Raw genomic sequence first — 13,315 nt, forward strand, 5'->3', positions numbered from 1 at the left:
GTAGCCAAGCCAATAGAGGTTATTCCTACAGTACACCGCTCAATACTATCAAGCACAATTGGTACGGTTTTCAGGGGATTCCATACTTTTTAGATTTTTGTACATACATCAGTATGTCAAATGTATTTTCATTGTTTGCATATCATAGACAGTAGGAACAACAACATTAAATGGGACCAAACTATTTTTGCTCGAATGTCCTTGCAGAAAACCTGGCCATACATTTTTTTTTAAACGGTAGAGTGGGTAAGTAGACATTAGGTGAGCCTGATATTGCCCCCCCTGGACCACACTTCCATCCTTCTGACCAATACGTAGCATCTAAACCTCGGGAAAGCTGTTTCTTGCAGTGCAAATTAATTAATATTCACGTTTGTATTCTCTGATTCTAGAGATGATTTAGTGTTCTCAGTGAAGCTGTGACTGAGATACAGTAGCTTTGAACAAGATATCTGCAGTAAATCATTCCCATTTACTGACCACTGTCCTTTCTCCAAAGTTATATAAGGGATTCAACTGAAACATTATCCTTAAAGACATGCTCCAGAACTTTTTTAAACCTCCCGCTTTGGGCTGGGTGTGTCAATGTGTAGTTCATACATTCATAAGCTACGAGCAGAATTACCATCTTCCCAATTAGCCACTACATCCTTAGTTTGAAAGGGATTGTGCTGTGTCATTCCCCAATTATTATTTTTTTTTCCCCCACATGGGCCAGCCCCTAGCAATTCAAGATGTAGCCAATGAGCTTCGGCCCCTCACCATTTGGGTGACCGCTAGAAAGATGCATACACAGTAGAGCCAGAGAAAGCGCAATGACGTGGTGCACATATGGCATAAAACATTTTCGGGGACTATTTTTAAAACTACTGGCAAGAAATTATACAAATGTACTGGAGAATCTCTAATATAATTTATGCAGTTGCCATTAAATAGTAAATGTGTAAAGGGGAAGTACATTTTAAACTGAATATTGATGAAATATGTTCACTGGGCACTATTTTGACTAATTCTCAACAATGTAGAAATATTATTGTATGTTCCTTAATAAAGAAACGGATGATTATCAGTCAATTTCATTTAGTTGAAGTGCATGACAAGGCACATCACTGAAGGAGACTCTTCTTACATCCATTTATTGCATGGTTGTTCATAGAAAATGGAAAAAACTTTACTGAAAACAATGTCTAAACAGGATGGTAAGTAACAGAGCTAAAAAAAAAAACATTAACATTAAAGAAACAGATTACAAGTCATGTTTTTCACTCAATAATAATAATGGTAATTCAATTGAACTAGAACTATGTTTTGGATAAAATATTTTTTTTTGTTACACATTTAGTCAAGAATGCATTATGTACATAGCTGTCCACAAAGAAAAGGCACATTCATTGCATTGTTCATAGAAAAAGAGTCAATTTGTCATGTTTTGAGGGAATTCTAAGGAACAATTTCACCCTCAAGCAGAAGTATTTTCCATTAATAAATATGCAACAAAGGTGGGTATAATAGTTAAGTGATGTACTTAAATCATATGCCATGACCTCATCTTAGGCAATAACTGATAGACATAGTCCTCTCCTAGTTTTATTTGATCTGGTATGTAGTAGGAACATTTACTAGAGAGTTTAAATCAATAATTCATCTGTTTGCACAAATAAAACAACTGAGGACAAACAATGGAACAAAGAACCACTTCGATAATGGTCAAATGAAGGAAAGCTATGGGAACAATGAACAGTAAGTGTCACTAGAGGGAGCAAGAGCGTTGCTTTTGGAAGGCAAGTACTCTAGCTTGACTAGTAAACCTACTGTACGTGGAGAAGGGTATAAGGACTATCTCAGTCTAAGACTGTCAGATTCTCCTTTTCAGAAGTAGGGGACGATTAGGGAACAGACAAAAACATTTTGACACTCCTTTTATACAGCCACCACAGAGGTCTGAAGATGAAAGAGTTCGACATATCCATAGCCGGGAAGCTGGAGTGACTAGTGTTAAATACTACTTTCAATATCATTTTTATTTACCCCAACAGATAAGCTCCCGGTCCACAATGCACAGGCTAGATCACTGTGCATAAACCCTGAGGGAGGGAGAAATACAGAGATTTAAATGAATGTAGCATTCTGACCTACACTTCATCCTCTAGTCCGATAACATTTAAATACTAGTGTTCAATACAGTACTACCAATTTGTTACAATAAATTCCATATTGGTACGTACCTTGGTTTGGAAAAGATTACAAAACTCAAACGATCAAAAACGAGTATGCAGCTTTGAGAAGAAAGTGTGATCCACGGATATCCTATACATCTATTTTTCTAAGTGTAATTCTATGGTGTGACCCACAAATGAGTTCTTAGAACAGTTTCATTCCATCGTTTAAAAATAAATATACATATTGGCTTATGATAATAGCACTTGGCTGATGGCTTGGTGGCAGTTAAAATGCTTTGAGTTGCTATCAGTGTTTCTTTAGATGTGAGGAAAGGGTCAGATGAGAGATGTGAGAGAGGTGGGAAGATGAGTGCAAGAAACCAGTTGATGATTAGGATACGACCAAAGCTGTCCATTTGCACAGTGAGAAGGATCCTGAAGAGCAATCCATTCACTGAGGTTTGAAAGGAGTCAAGGCCAGAGGTATAGAGCGAGCCCTTCCCCTCCTTGGTGTTCTCTCCCTCTCTGTCATCAGCGACAATGGACAGGGCACACAGCTCACTCAGCTTGGCTTCATTCTCCCTCTCCCTCTGCTCATCAGTCAGCCCTGCCTGGTCGATCTGATTCTTCAATTCACTGAAAATATTGTGCATCTCTGTGAAGTACACCACCTGAAAGAGAGAAGGAAAGAGAATGGTGAATTTACCGAGGTGGAAAACTTTAAGACGATGAGGGTCTTACGGAAAGAGAGCAGTTGAAGTTCAAATCAGAACCCTGCCCAGTCCACCCCCACAATCTAGCCACAGTTTACTTACAACATGCAGAGGCTCATGGTCCTATAGCCCTTCACCTCCACTAATGAGAAGCCATTCAGAAGTAAAGGAGCGAGCCCGTAGAAATCAAACAACTAAAACAAAGCCCAAACCCCAGCTCTTCAGTGGGTAGTGACCCTGCCTTTTCTCTTCCAATCTGAACATGAGATAGAGTGTTCGCTGAAAGCTTTCTTGACACATCCCACCCCTGCTTCTTCCCCCAGTTCAGGAGTCAGGATCCCAGGAGAGATGCTTTGATGATTAATAGACTTTAATCACATTACAAGACTCCAGGAGAGTGGGCAGAGAATGAAAGTACTGGGAAATACAACCCCTTGAAACCCACACACATTTCAATATTTATTCATGCAGCGATGCATACGCTACAGTGCACTTTAGGGGGCATTTCTGACTTATTTGGAAATGCACACGTGTGTTCTGCATAGAGGCTGGAATAAAAGAAGAGCTGCTGGCAGATCAAGGCGTTTAAGAATAGAGACACAGGCCATTTCAGATAGGAAAATGAAGATCTCTCTTGGGTAAGGAGAAGACGTAACCACATGTAACTATAAGATATTTGTCACAGGAGGCACGCTGGTAGAGAAATGATCATGTAGCCATTTTCAACAAATTACATTTGAACTGTGATTAACTATCCAAATGTCTATTCCACATGACGTGTGCCAGCTTCAGTCCAGTTATATTAACAGAAGCTAGTTGGTATACCCAGTGACTAACCGGAAGAGGAACCCAGTTTGAAAAGCCTCTGTGTTTATACCGAACTCTGTCACCTAGACCACATGAGTGGGCCATGGGTATTGGGTTACCAGTGTATGTGGGGGCAAAGCGGATATTTTTCATTTAAAAAGTGGCTTGGTGAAAAAGCTATGGGATACATGTTAGTTATAATGTACACCAGATCACTGTGTCCGGTCTGGGGTGAACATCCTTTATGTCATCCAGTCTCTACAATTAGCCCAGTAATCATGTGCCATAAACCCCATGGACCACCTATGAAAAGGAGCCAATAGCCAAATTCATAATTATTTATATGACCTTTTATTTATTTTTTACAAATGACCAAATACACACCCTCGTCACCCTGGCCCTGTTGACAAAATATTTACTTAGACAGAGAGCTCCACCGACTCATCTGATCTCAATATTTCAAAAACACATTACGTGAGAGAGAAAAAATTTGGCATCCAATAAGATCCCATCTCTATCAATCTAGTCTATCAATTGCCTCAGGAGAAGTGCAATGTAACTAAATCATTATGACAGTAGCATGTCAAAAGAACACATTTCTGCTAGTACAAGCAGTACAGAACACCCTAACCAAGAACAACCACAGGGAATCCACACTCAGACAATGTCTCAATTATCCAGCATCCGTACAGGTGGACAGGCACATCCGATCGCAGCAGAGCATTGCGTCCCATTCATAGCCGTTTCATGAAACTCCTGCTAGTGGTGCTAGAGCCTCAGAACAAAGGGAGGCATTGTGAGGGCGCCCTGGGAGCCATGCAGCAGGTCCGGGGGAGAGAAAAGAGGGGGAGTGGGAGTCCAGACTGTGCATGGGCTGCTGTGCTGACTGACCACCCAGGAGCGGCTGTGTTGGAGGAGTGGGTGTGTAGACCAGCCCAGCACTGGAGTCTGTCCTTCTGGAGTTAGAGATGAGCTTTTGAATTTGAGTCATCAGCGCTTTGCCTTCAGAGGGCCCTCATTACTGTTTCAAGTCATTCTTTGCAGATGACTGAGTACAGACCTGCTCCAATGTCCATAGAGGACAGAGCACTGAAAAGGGGACACTAACAGTGGGAAGGCCAAAAATCTTCACCCAATAATTTTATATCCACAACCTGTCTCTATTAAATCCTTATCTTATAGGGCATTGGATCCATGTTTCTATAATCATCATTCTAGGGAGAGATAATGGCTCAGTGATGTCCAGTGTTACATTACAGATCTACTATGGAGGAGATAATCCTGATCAGTTAACAAGATTACCAGAGACCTAATGGCAGCTGCCAAGTTTATTCAGACTGCCTCCAGTGACACCATCTCCTGAGCTGTGAAGATCAGGCTCCACTGCTGTTACACAAGTCTGTCTTTACTCAGCCAGCCCAGGAGGGCTCCATTCACTTCCAGTCTTCCAGTAACAGTCATCACATACAAGCCTACCCCCTTGTTGTAATCTAACAGAAACACAGAGAAAGTAAAGAACTCTGTCATGGAAGACAGAACTATGGATAGATCAAAGGGCACAAATATCAACTTCCTTTGAACACCCTCTGGGCTTGCCTGGTAGTATCAATGACAAAATGTTGTTTGAGTCTGATAGGCAGCTGTCGGTCTGTCAGTGTGTTTGGGGGTGGGGTGCCAGCCTGGCCTAGTGACGTGGCCACTACTCAATCTGATTAGGTGTGTGCCAGTCTCTATTCCAAAAAGGAAATGACATGGCTGGGGTGGGGTAGGCGTGCTGCTGGGCTGGTTAAAGCGAGACGGGCCCGCAGGTTAGAGGGGCTGGAGCCAGACAGATAGACGGACAGACCTGGGTCTCCTGGGCTAATCAGGGAGGCGTGGGGGGTTAATCACATTAAGACTGGGTGGAGGGAGACAGGGATGATTACACTCTCTCTCCACTCCACTACCTCTCTCTGCTGTTGGTCGACAGACAGCTGGGGGCAACACAACACTACAGATCAACAATCTACTAAAATGAGTAATAAAACCCATTGGAAACTTTGTGGACTGGGATTGGACAGATGTGAACAGGTTTTGTGTATCAACTGAATGCTCATACATACCTAGGCCTAATAATTCAGAACTGTGCATGTATGTATGCATTACAAAGATGGCTCACGGGAGTTAAACTGGGTATGTGTGCACCCAGCCACACTATAGCTCACCTGTGCCCGGATGAGTGCCTCAAAGCTGGGCTGAAAGTTGTCGATGCGGCTGTGGTAGAACTTGGGCATCTCGTCCAGCAGCTGCTTGTTTTTGGCTTCATAGTCCTCCCTGACTGGTCTCAGCTCCTCCCTGGCCTGGCCGGGGGCAAACCGAAGACTTCAACAAAACACACCTCATCATCACTATGGAGTCTCAGCAATCACATTCCAGCTACGTTCTCAGGAATGTCATCTGTCAATAACCATGAAAAACAATATGAGAATGAAAATGTGTTCTGACGCAGAACAATAGAGAAAAAAAGAAAAAGACTAATCACGACCACAAGTGAAGAGGAGTGGGTTATGTGGGAAGACTTGGCTGTGTGCAGACCACACCACCGCTGATCAGGATTATGTGTGATGTATTAGTACGTAGTCTATTGGTGGGCATAAAGAAATTATATCTCAACGAATGTGTATGATTTAGAGTGCATGATGTGTGTGTATGTTCGGGGGGGGTGTAACAGCATCACCTGTGAGCACTCATGTTTATCTTGAGAATCTACTCTGTGTGTCTGTCCTTAGTGAGTCTGTTAAAATGGTGTGGTGGTGTTTTGTCAAGATCATTTCGCTAAGAGCTGTGAGATTCAAAGACCAAGGAGATAGGGGGCCTGTTTAGGCTTTGTGCCCCTGACAATGCTTTTCTCAATGTGTGTGGGTGGGCAGCCATGTGAGGGTGTGAGCCCAGGCAGCGCTGCATTGATATCTGTGAATGTGTGTGCTGCTGAAGATGTCTCTGTGAGTGTTTCTACAATACTCAGTTACGTGCCTGTATATGTGCAGCAGTGTCTTTTCTAAAGGCTATACTTGAGAGCCTGGTAGCTTGTGTGGGTGAACAGAGAGCACATGTACAGTATGCATTGCGCGCAACTATTTTTGTTCACAGACAGTCAACATTTGTACCTTGTTCACTTCTTGATTGTATTGAACACACTAACATCATACTAGGACAGAGAGATGGAGTGAGAGATGAAGTGGCAACACGTGCCAGCAGAAGCTGTTAGCACTGTTCCATTACATTGAAAGAGCAGCGTACCTGGTGCCGTTTGACCATGGTGGGGCCCGTCTTATCCTTCTCTTCATACTTCTCTACTTTGGACTGGTACCTCTTGTAGTCCTGTAGAGCCTGCTCCCTTCGTTTCACAGCCATGTTGAGGCTGGGGAACACACTGCTGTACCTGAGACGCACAGAGACACAGTGAATCATATCTGACACACAGAGGCAGACCTTGAGACACAGAGAGACAGATACCAAAGTGCCAAAGTGACTGCTTTGTACCTGAGATGTGGACATAACGAGACATGACATTGCTCTGTGTACATTACATTTACATTTTAGTCATTTAGCAGACGCTCTTATCCAGAGCGACTTACAGTAGTGAGTGCATACATTTCATACATTTTTTGTACTGGCCCCCCGTGGGAATCGAACCCACAACCCTGGCATTGCACACACCATGCTCTACCAACTGACATACAGACAAGAGCCTGTCAGAGGAACAGCTGCCTATTGACAATCTGAATGAAACTTCCTACATATTGCAATGTGTCCTCAATTCAGACCAATAAATCTAAACAAATCATGTGAAAATGAACCCAAGGTGTTGTCTTAAAATATGTGCATTGAAAAAAGTATTGCACTTTATAATCGAAAGTAGACTAAACAAGAAAGAATAAGCTTTCTCTAAACCACTGACAACTTGTTGAAGTGCTCATGTGAGGTCTCGTGGATCGATACGCATGCAGCACAGAAAAGTGTCCTCAAGTAGGAGACATCTTAGTGTAGACTGGAGTCACTTTCAAACAACCAAGGAGGCCAATTTTCGGTCAAACCGACTCCAATTTTTATTTAACTACTATAGTGCAATTGGCATGAAACAATTCATTCGGTTTCAATGATTTTATTCTAAATGAACATACAATCTTTCCGAGAGAATCTTTGTCTCAGGTACTAAAAATAGGAAACACATTTGTAACTTAGCAACAGGAGTCCGTGCCTCATCCTGGGACTTACTTTGCTCCAACACACTGGTTCTGTACGTTCTGCTTTTATGGGAAATACAGTACAGAAATGCAGATACACCACTTAATTTGCACGGTGGCAAACCTGTTTAGTTAGAAAATCTTACCATTATAGACTAACCATCAAGTCAATGGTGGAGATGTCTAACTAGATACCTGGATTTTCACACATTTGAGAGCACTTTAATGTACTTTGTATGATTCTATATAGGCACAGTAAGTCAGGTGTCACATTCACCATGCATGTTTATTTACCCAGGTCTAAGTTTCATAACCTGATGACAATGCTTTGTTTTTCTATGATTCATCTGGGAGGATTCCATACAGGCTGCAGCTAGCTATAGCCTAGTTCCTTGAACGTCTGCTACTCTCACTAGTGTAAAGTGTGCCAGTGATTCATTTTTTCCTCAAACAATGAGCCAATTCTCCTGGTCCTCTTCTTAATATACCACAGGTGAGGGGAATCCACAATGGACCTGACAAGAGGTTGCGAAATCCAGTCTGCCTCAACAAAGAGTAGAATAAGCCCTGTGAGGGGGTGGCCAGATGGGGTGGGGGGAGTTGGGCAGCGTGACGTGACCTGGGCTCAGCCTAAGACAAGCTGTGGATTGTTTCCCACAGGAAGTTGAGAAGGGAGCGGTCCTGTATCGTTTTGGCGACGTCACAGAGCCCAGCCCCACGACCCACGCTCTCCCTCTATTTATAAAACAACACTTTGGCCCAGTTTACGGCAGGCAGCCAGGCTGGGTGGATGCCTTCCTCTAGTAATTTACGATCTGTCTCTTGCTCCAGTGTAGTGTACACATACTTCAAGTGCCAGGGGATTACACAACCGCCCCCTAAGCACGAATGCACTCCGACACGATTCCATTGGCCCATGACATCAATACACACCACACTGACTCATTAAAGACATAAAGGCTGACCGCATTCTCCTCCTACCGGAGCACCTCACTTCACACCATCTCTGCACGGCATCATGAGGTGCCATCTGATCAGATGCTCTCACTTCAGACTACATCACAATAGAGTAGTAATGATAACATCTGGGTCACTCACACATGATCACATTGTAGGTAGGAGGTATCCTGACAGTCAGGAGAACCACCACTTCCTTTCTCTTAATGATGTGACTGAGAGAACACCTGTGTGAGCCGATATTAGGAGGTCACTGTTCTAATGCTGTCATACCTAGAGGATGCCAATGTGTCTGTTGTGTTCAGACTATCTAAAGAGGAGCTTTGTGGGAGCCTGGCTGACTCAGCTGTAACTGTGACATGTAGAGGAGTGACAGTGGCTGTGTTTGAATGTCACTGTACACACTGCGTAATGATAGTTTGGGATCGCTGGCTGGGCTGGACATTTCCCAAGATGTCTCTGGTCTGACTTCCACATACTGACCAGTCAGCTTCAGACCAGCCTATATTTAATCCGGCCTCGTCTAGGCCTAAGCTCTGCTGGACCAAGGGCGCACCACCACTGTCTGTGTGACAGGTCAGTCAGGGTGTGGTGGCTGGCTGGATGGAAAAAGCAGCTGGAGGAGAGCTTGTTTATGACAAGTTGATCCCCAGCCGGACCGACACAACCAGACAGCCAGCCAGACAAGCCCGAGTCTGGACCAACCAGCCCTGCCGGAGCCGAGACAGTAGTCTGGCAGGTTGACTGACGGTCCACTGAACACTGTCACATGACAAAAGGCCTCTCTAAGAACATGTTCACCTTCCATGTCTCATTGTCTATGAAATGAGGAAGTAACACAGTGAAAGCCAAGTTTACGCAATCACATAAGGCATTATTTATGCGTAATGAAAATACAAAGTCACTGTAGGCTAAGTGTTGCGTGAAGGCTAGAGTGCCAGCAGAACCTCTGTTTTGATAGGGAAGGTTTGCTCTGCCGCAACATGCCTGATGCTTTGTCTCTGTTGATCGAAAGTGAGAGGACGACTCACGCAAGCTAGATACCTGATACACCAGGCATATTTTTTTTTATATGTTTGTATTGTCACATTCACTAGATAGGTGCAGTGAAATGTGTTGTTTTACAGGGTCAGCTATAAGGCAAGAGCAGAAAAAAATGTCTAGAATAACTTAAATAAAAAAACATTTCTGTGATTGTGAACTAAAATGTAAGCTAGTTTATAGGCTACATAATTTTGAGACACCCCCGTAAAACACATCTAAAAGCTTCAATCTGACAGTGCCAGAAAACAAAACAGCACCGTGAGTAACTCCCAAAGTAGATTAAATGAACCAGTGTCAGAGGCAGTCACTTTCTTCCCCAACCCCAGGTCTTACAACCCCCGGTCTTACAACCCCAGGTATTACAACCCCAGGTCTCACATACCCAGGTCTTACAACCCCAGGTCTTACAACCCCAGGTCTCACAACCCCAGGTCTCACAACCCTAGGTCTCACAACCCCAGGTCTTACAACCCCAGGTCTCACAACCCTAGGTCTCACAACCCCAGGTCTTACAACCCCAGGTCTCACAACCCCAGGTCTCACAACCCCAGGTCTCACAACCCTAGGTCTCACAACCCCAGGTCTTACAACCCCAGCTCTCACAACCCCAGGTCTCACAACCCCAGGTCTCACAATCCCAGGTCTCACAACCCCAGGTCTCACAATCCTAGGTCTCACAACCCCAGGTCTCACAACCCTAGGTCTCACAACCCCAGGTCTCACAACCCCAGGTCTCACAACCCCAGGTCTGACAACCCCAGGTCTTACAACCCCAGGTCTCACAACCCCAGGTCTCACAACCACAGGTCTCACAACCCCAGGTCTCACAACCCCAGGTCTCACAACCCCAGGTCTCACAACCACAGGTCATACAACCCCAGGTCTTATAACCCCAGGTCTTATAACCCCAGGTCTTACAACCCCAGGTCTCACATCCCCAGGTCTCACAACCCCAGGTCTCACAACCCCAGGTCTCACAACCCCAGGTCTCACATCCCCAGGTCTCACAACCCCAGGTCTCACAACCCCAGGTCTCACAACCCCAGGTCTCACAACCTCAGGTCTCACAACCCCAGGTCTCACAACCCCAGGTCTCACAACCCCAGGTCTCACAACCTCAGGTCTCACAACCTCAGGTCTTACAACCTTAGGTCTTACAACCCCAGGTCTTACATCCCCAGGTCTCACAACCCTAGGTCTCACAACCCCAGGTCTCACAACCCCAGGTCTCACATCCCCAGGTCTCACAACCCCAGGTCTTACAACCCCAGGTCTCACAACCCCAGGTCTTACATCATGGCTGCCTTCTGTCTCACCTAAAAGAGAAACAAAGCAGAAAGGATTAGGATAGGATTCACTCAATTGCATTCCGACTCCTCCCTCCACACACGCGTGCTGAGTGCGCACACAAGCTCCTTAGGCTTACAGAAATACATGTCTATAAAACAAATCTGATGGGATACACAAGATATATTCCTTGTCAAGTTTTATCACAAATTCAAAACGGACTGTTTGATTGAAGTAGGAAAATATGTGTTCCAACAACGAGCTGCAGTTTGGAATAATTGCGTCCTGTCTATCTGCTAGTGCCATTTAGAATTGGTTAGCCTAGGGCCCTAGGCTATCACCCCCTAAACATAGACAAGTTCCACACTGAAAATATGCTAAAATAGTTTGATAAAGACAAAGAGCATACTTTCATCAGAATCATTGAGCATAGGCCTACTCACCAAACTGATGTCGTGGCTGTAATTCATCACCATACAATGTTCAATGTGGAATTGTTCATCCATTTAAATTCCAAGGCAGAATAAACTAAATCGAACATCTGTATATCGAAAAGAAGACAGATTTTGGTTTGTAACTCAGATTTTGTTTTATTTCAACTGGCCAAATTGAGCCAGGTTTCAAATGAACACTGTTCCAGGCACGAGATGTGAATTACTTCACAATGGGAACTTTTTACATTTGGAATTTTTTAAATATTTTATTCAGTTATATTCAATTTCTTTACAATGAAATAGGCATGTCTTGACTGTGATAAGGGCTTGAGAAATAAGAACATCTTGTCTACTAAATAAATAAAAAAACAAGGCAATTTTTTTTTTAAACAAGGCTTCTAGAAGCAAGCACCACTGCTGAGGTTGCTGCCTTTTTGAAGATTGTGTTCCACAATGTAATATAACCAGTTGATATTTCAATAAATGAATTTACATTTTATTGACAGAATATATATATATGGGGCAATTTAGCAATTAGGATTTGTTATCTGTAATGGTTATGGTAAATTAGGCATTGTTGCGATCTGTTGGCATATAGATAAACATGCAATTTTTCTTTTCCAGTGCGGGCCTTGAGTTCTAGAAATAGATTTGCTTTTCCATTCAAGTACTCGAAAAAAAAATCATTTGGGTACTTGAACAGTCAAAGAATGTCAAATGCCCATCCCTACATATAAATACCCTGATGTCATTCACTCTCCCCCCTGAGTAGATGGAATTCACGTCTGGGAGAGAGGGTCAGAGAGAGAGAGAGGGAGGGAGATTACAGAGAGCTGGTAGTCCCATCCACCAAACTACCAGGTGTGAAACAGGGAAGGGACTCAGGGGGTATGCTAATTTGGTATATGGCAGACCTAACCCACTCTATTAAATTAGTCAAAACAGGAAAATTTTACATTTGGCTAGAAATTAATAAGGACATTATCTCAACAGAGAAAAATGTCCTCATGTGTGCTACCTATATCCCCCAGTTGAATCCCCATACTTTAATGATGACAGCTTCTCCATCCTAGAGGGGGAGATCAACAATTTCCAGGCCCAGGGACATGTACTAGTCTGTGGCGACCTAAATGCCAGAACTGGACAAGAACCTGACACCCTCAGCACACAGGGGGACAAACACCTACCTGGGAGGTGACAGCCTTCCCTCCGCCATATGTCCCACTAGATACAACTACGACAACATAGCTAACAAAAACGTATCACAACTCCTGCAGCTCTGTCGGGCGCTGGGTATGTACATAGTCAATGGTAGGCTTTGCGGGGACTCCTATGGTAGGTACACCTATAGCTAATCTCTTGGCAGTAGTGCTGTAGACTACTTTATTACTGACCTCAACTCAGTCTCTTAGAGCATTCACAGTCAGCCCACTGACACCCCTATCAGATCACAGCAAAATCACACTCTACTTGAACGGAGCTTTGCTCAATCATGAGGCATCAAAGCCAAAGGAACGGAATAATATTAAGAAATACTATAGATGGAAGGAAAGTAGTGTGGAAATCTCCCAAAAAACAATTAGGCAACAAATTCAATCCATTCTAGATAATTTCCTGGAAAAACATTTCACTGTAATAGTGAAGGTGTAAACTTGGCAGTCGAAAACCTAAACAGTACATTTGACCTC

General features: G+C 43.7%; 1 pseudogene; it reads right to left on the bottom strand.

The window, feature by feature from the left end:
• Positions 1–2,192: 2,192 nt before the first annotated feature.
• LOC115164061 (bridging integrator 3-like) overlaps positions 2,193–13,315 on the bottom strand; it is a 39,167-nt pseudogene continuing 28,044 nt past the window's right edge.

Source organism: Salmo trutta, chromosome 27, assembly GCF_901001165.1.
Source record: "Salmo trutta chromosome 27, fSalTru1.1, whole genome shotgun sequence".
NCBI classification, from domain to species: domain Eukaryota; kingdom Metazoa; phylum Chordata; class Actinopteri; order Salmoniformes; family Salmonidae; genus Salmo; species Salmo trutta.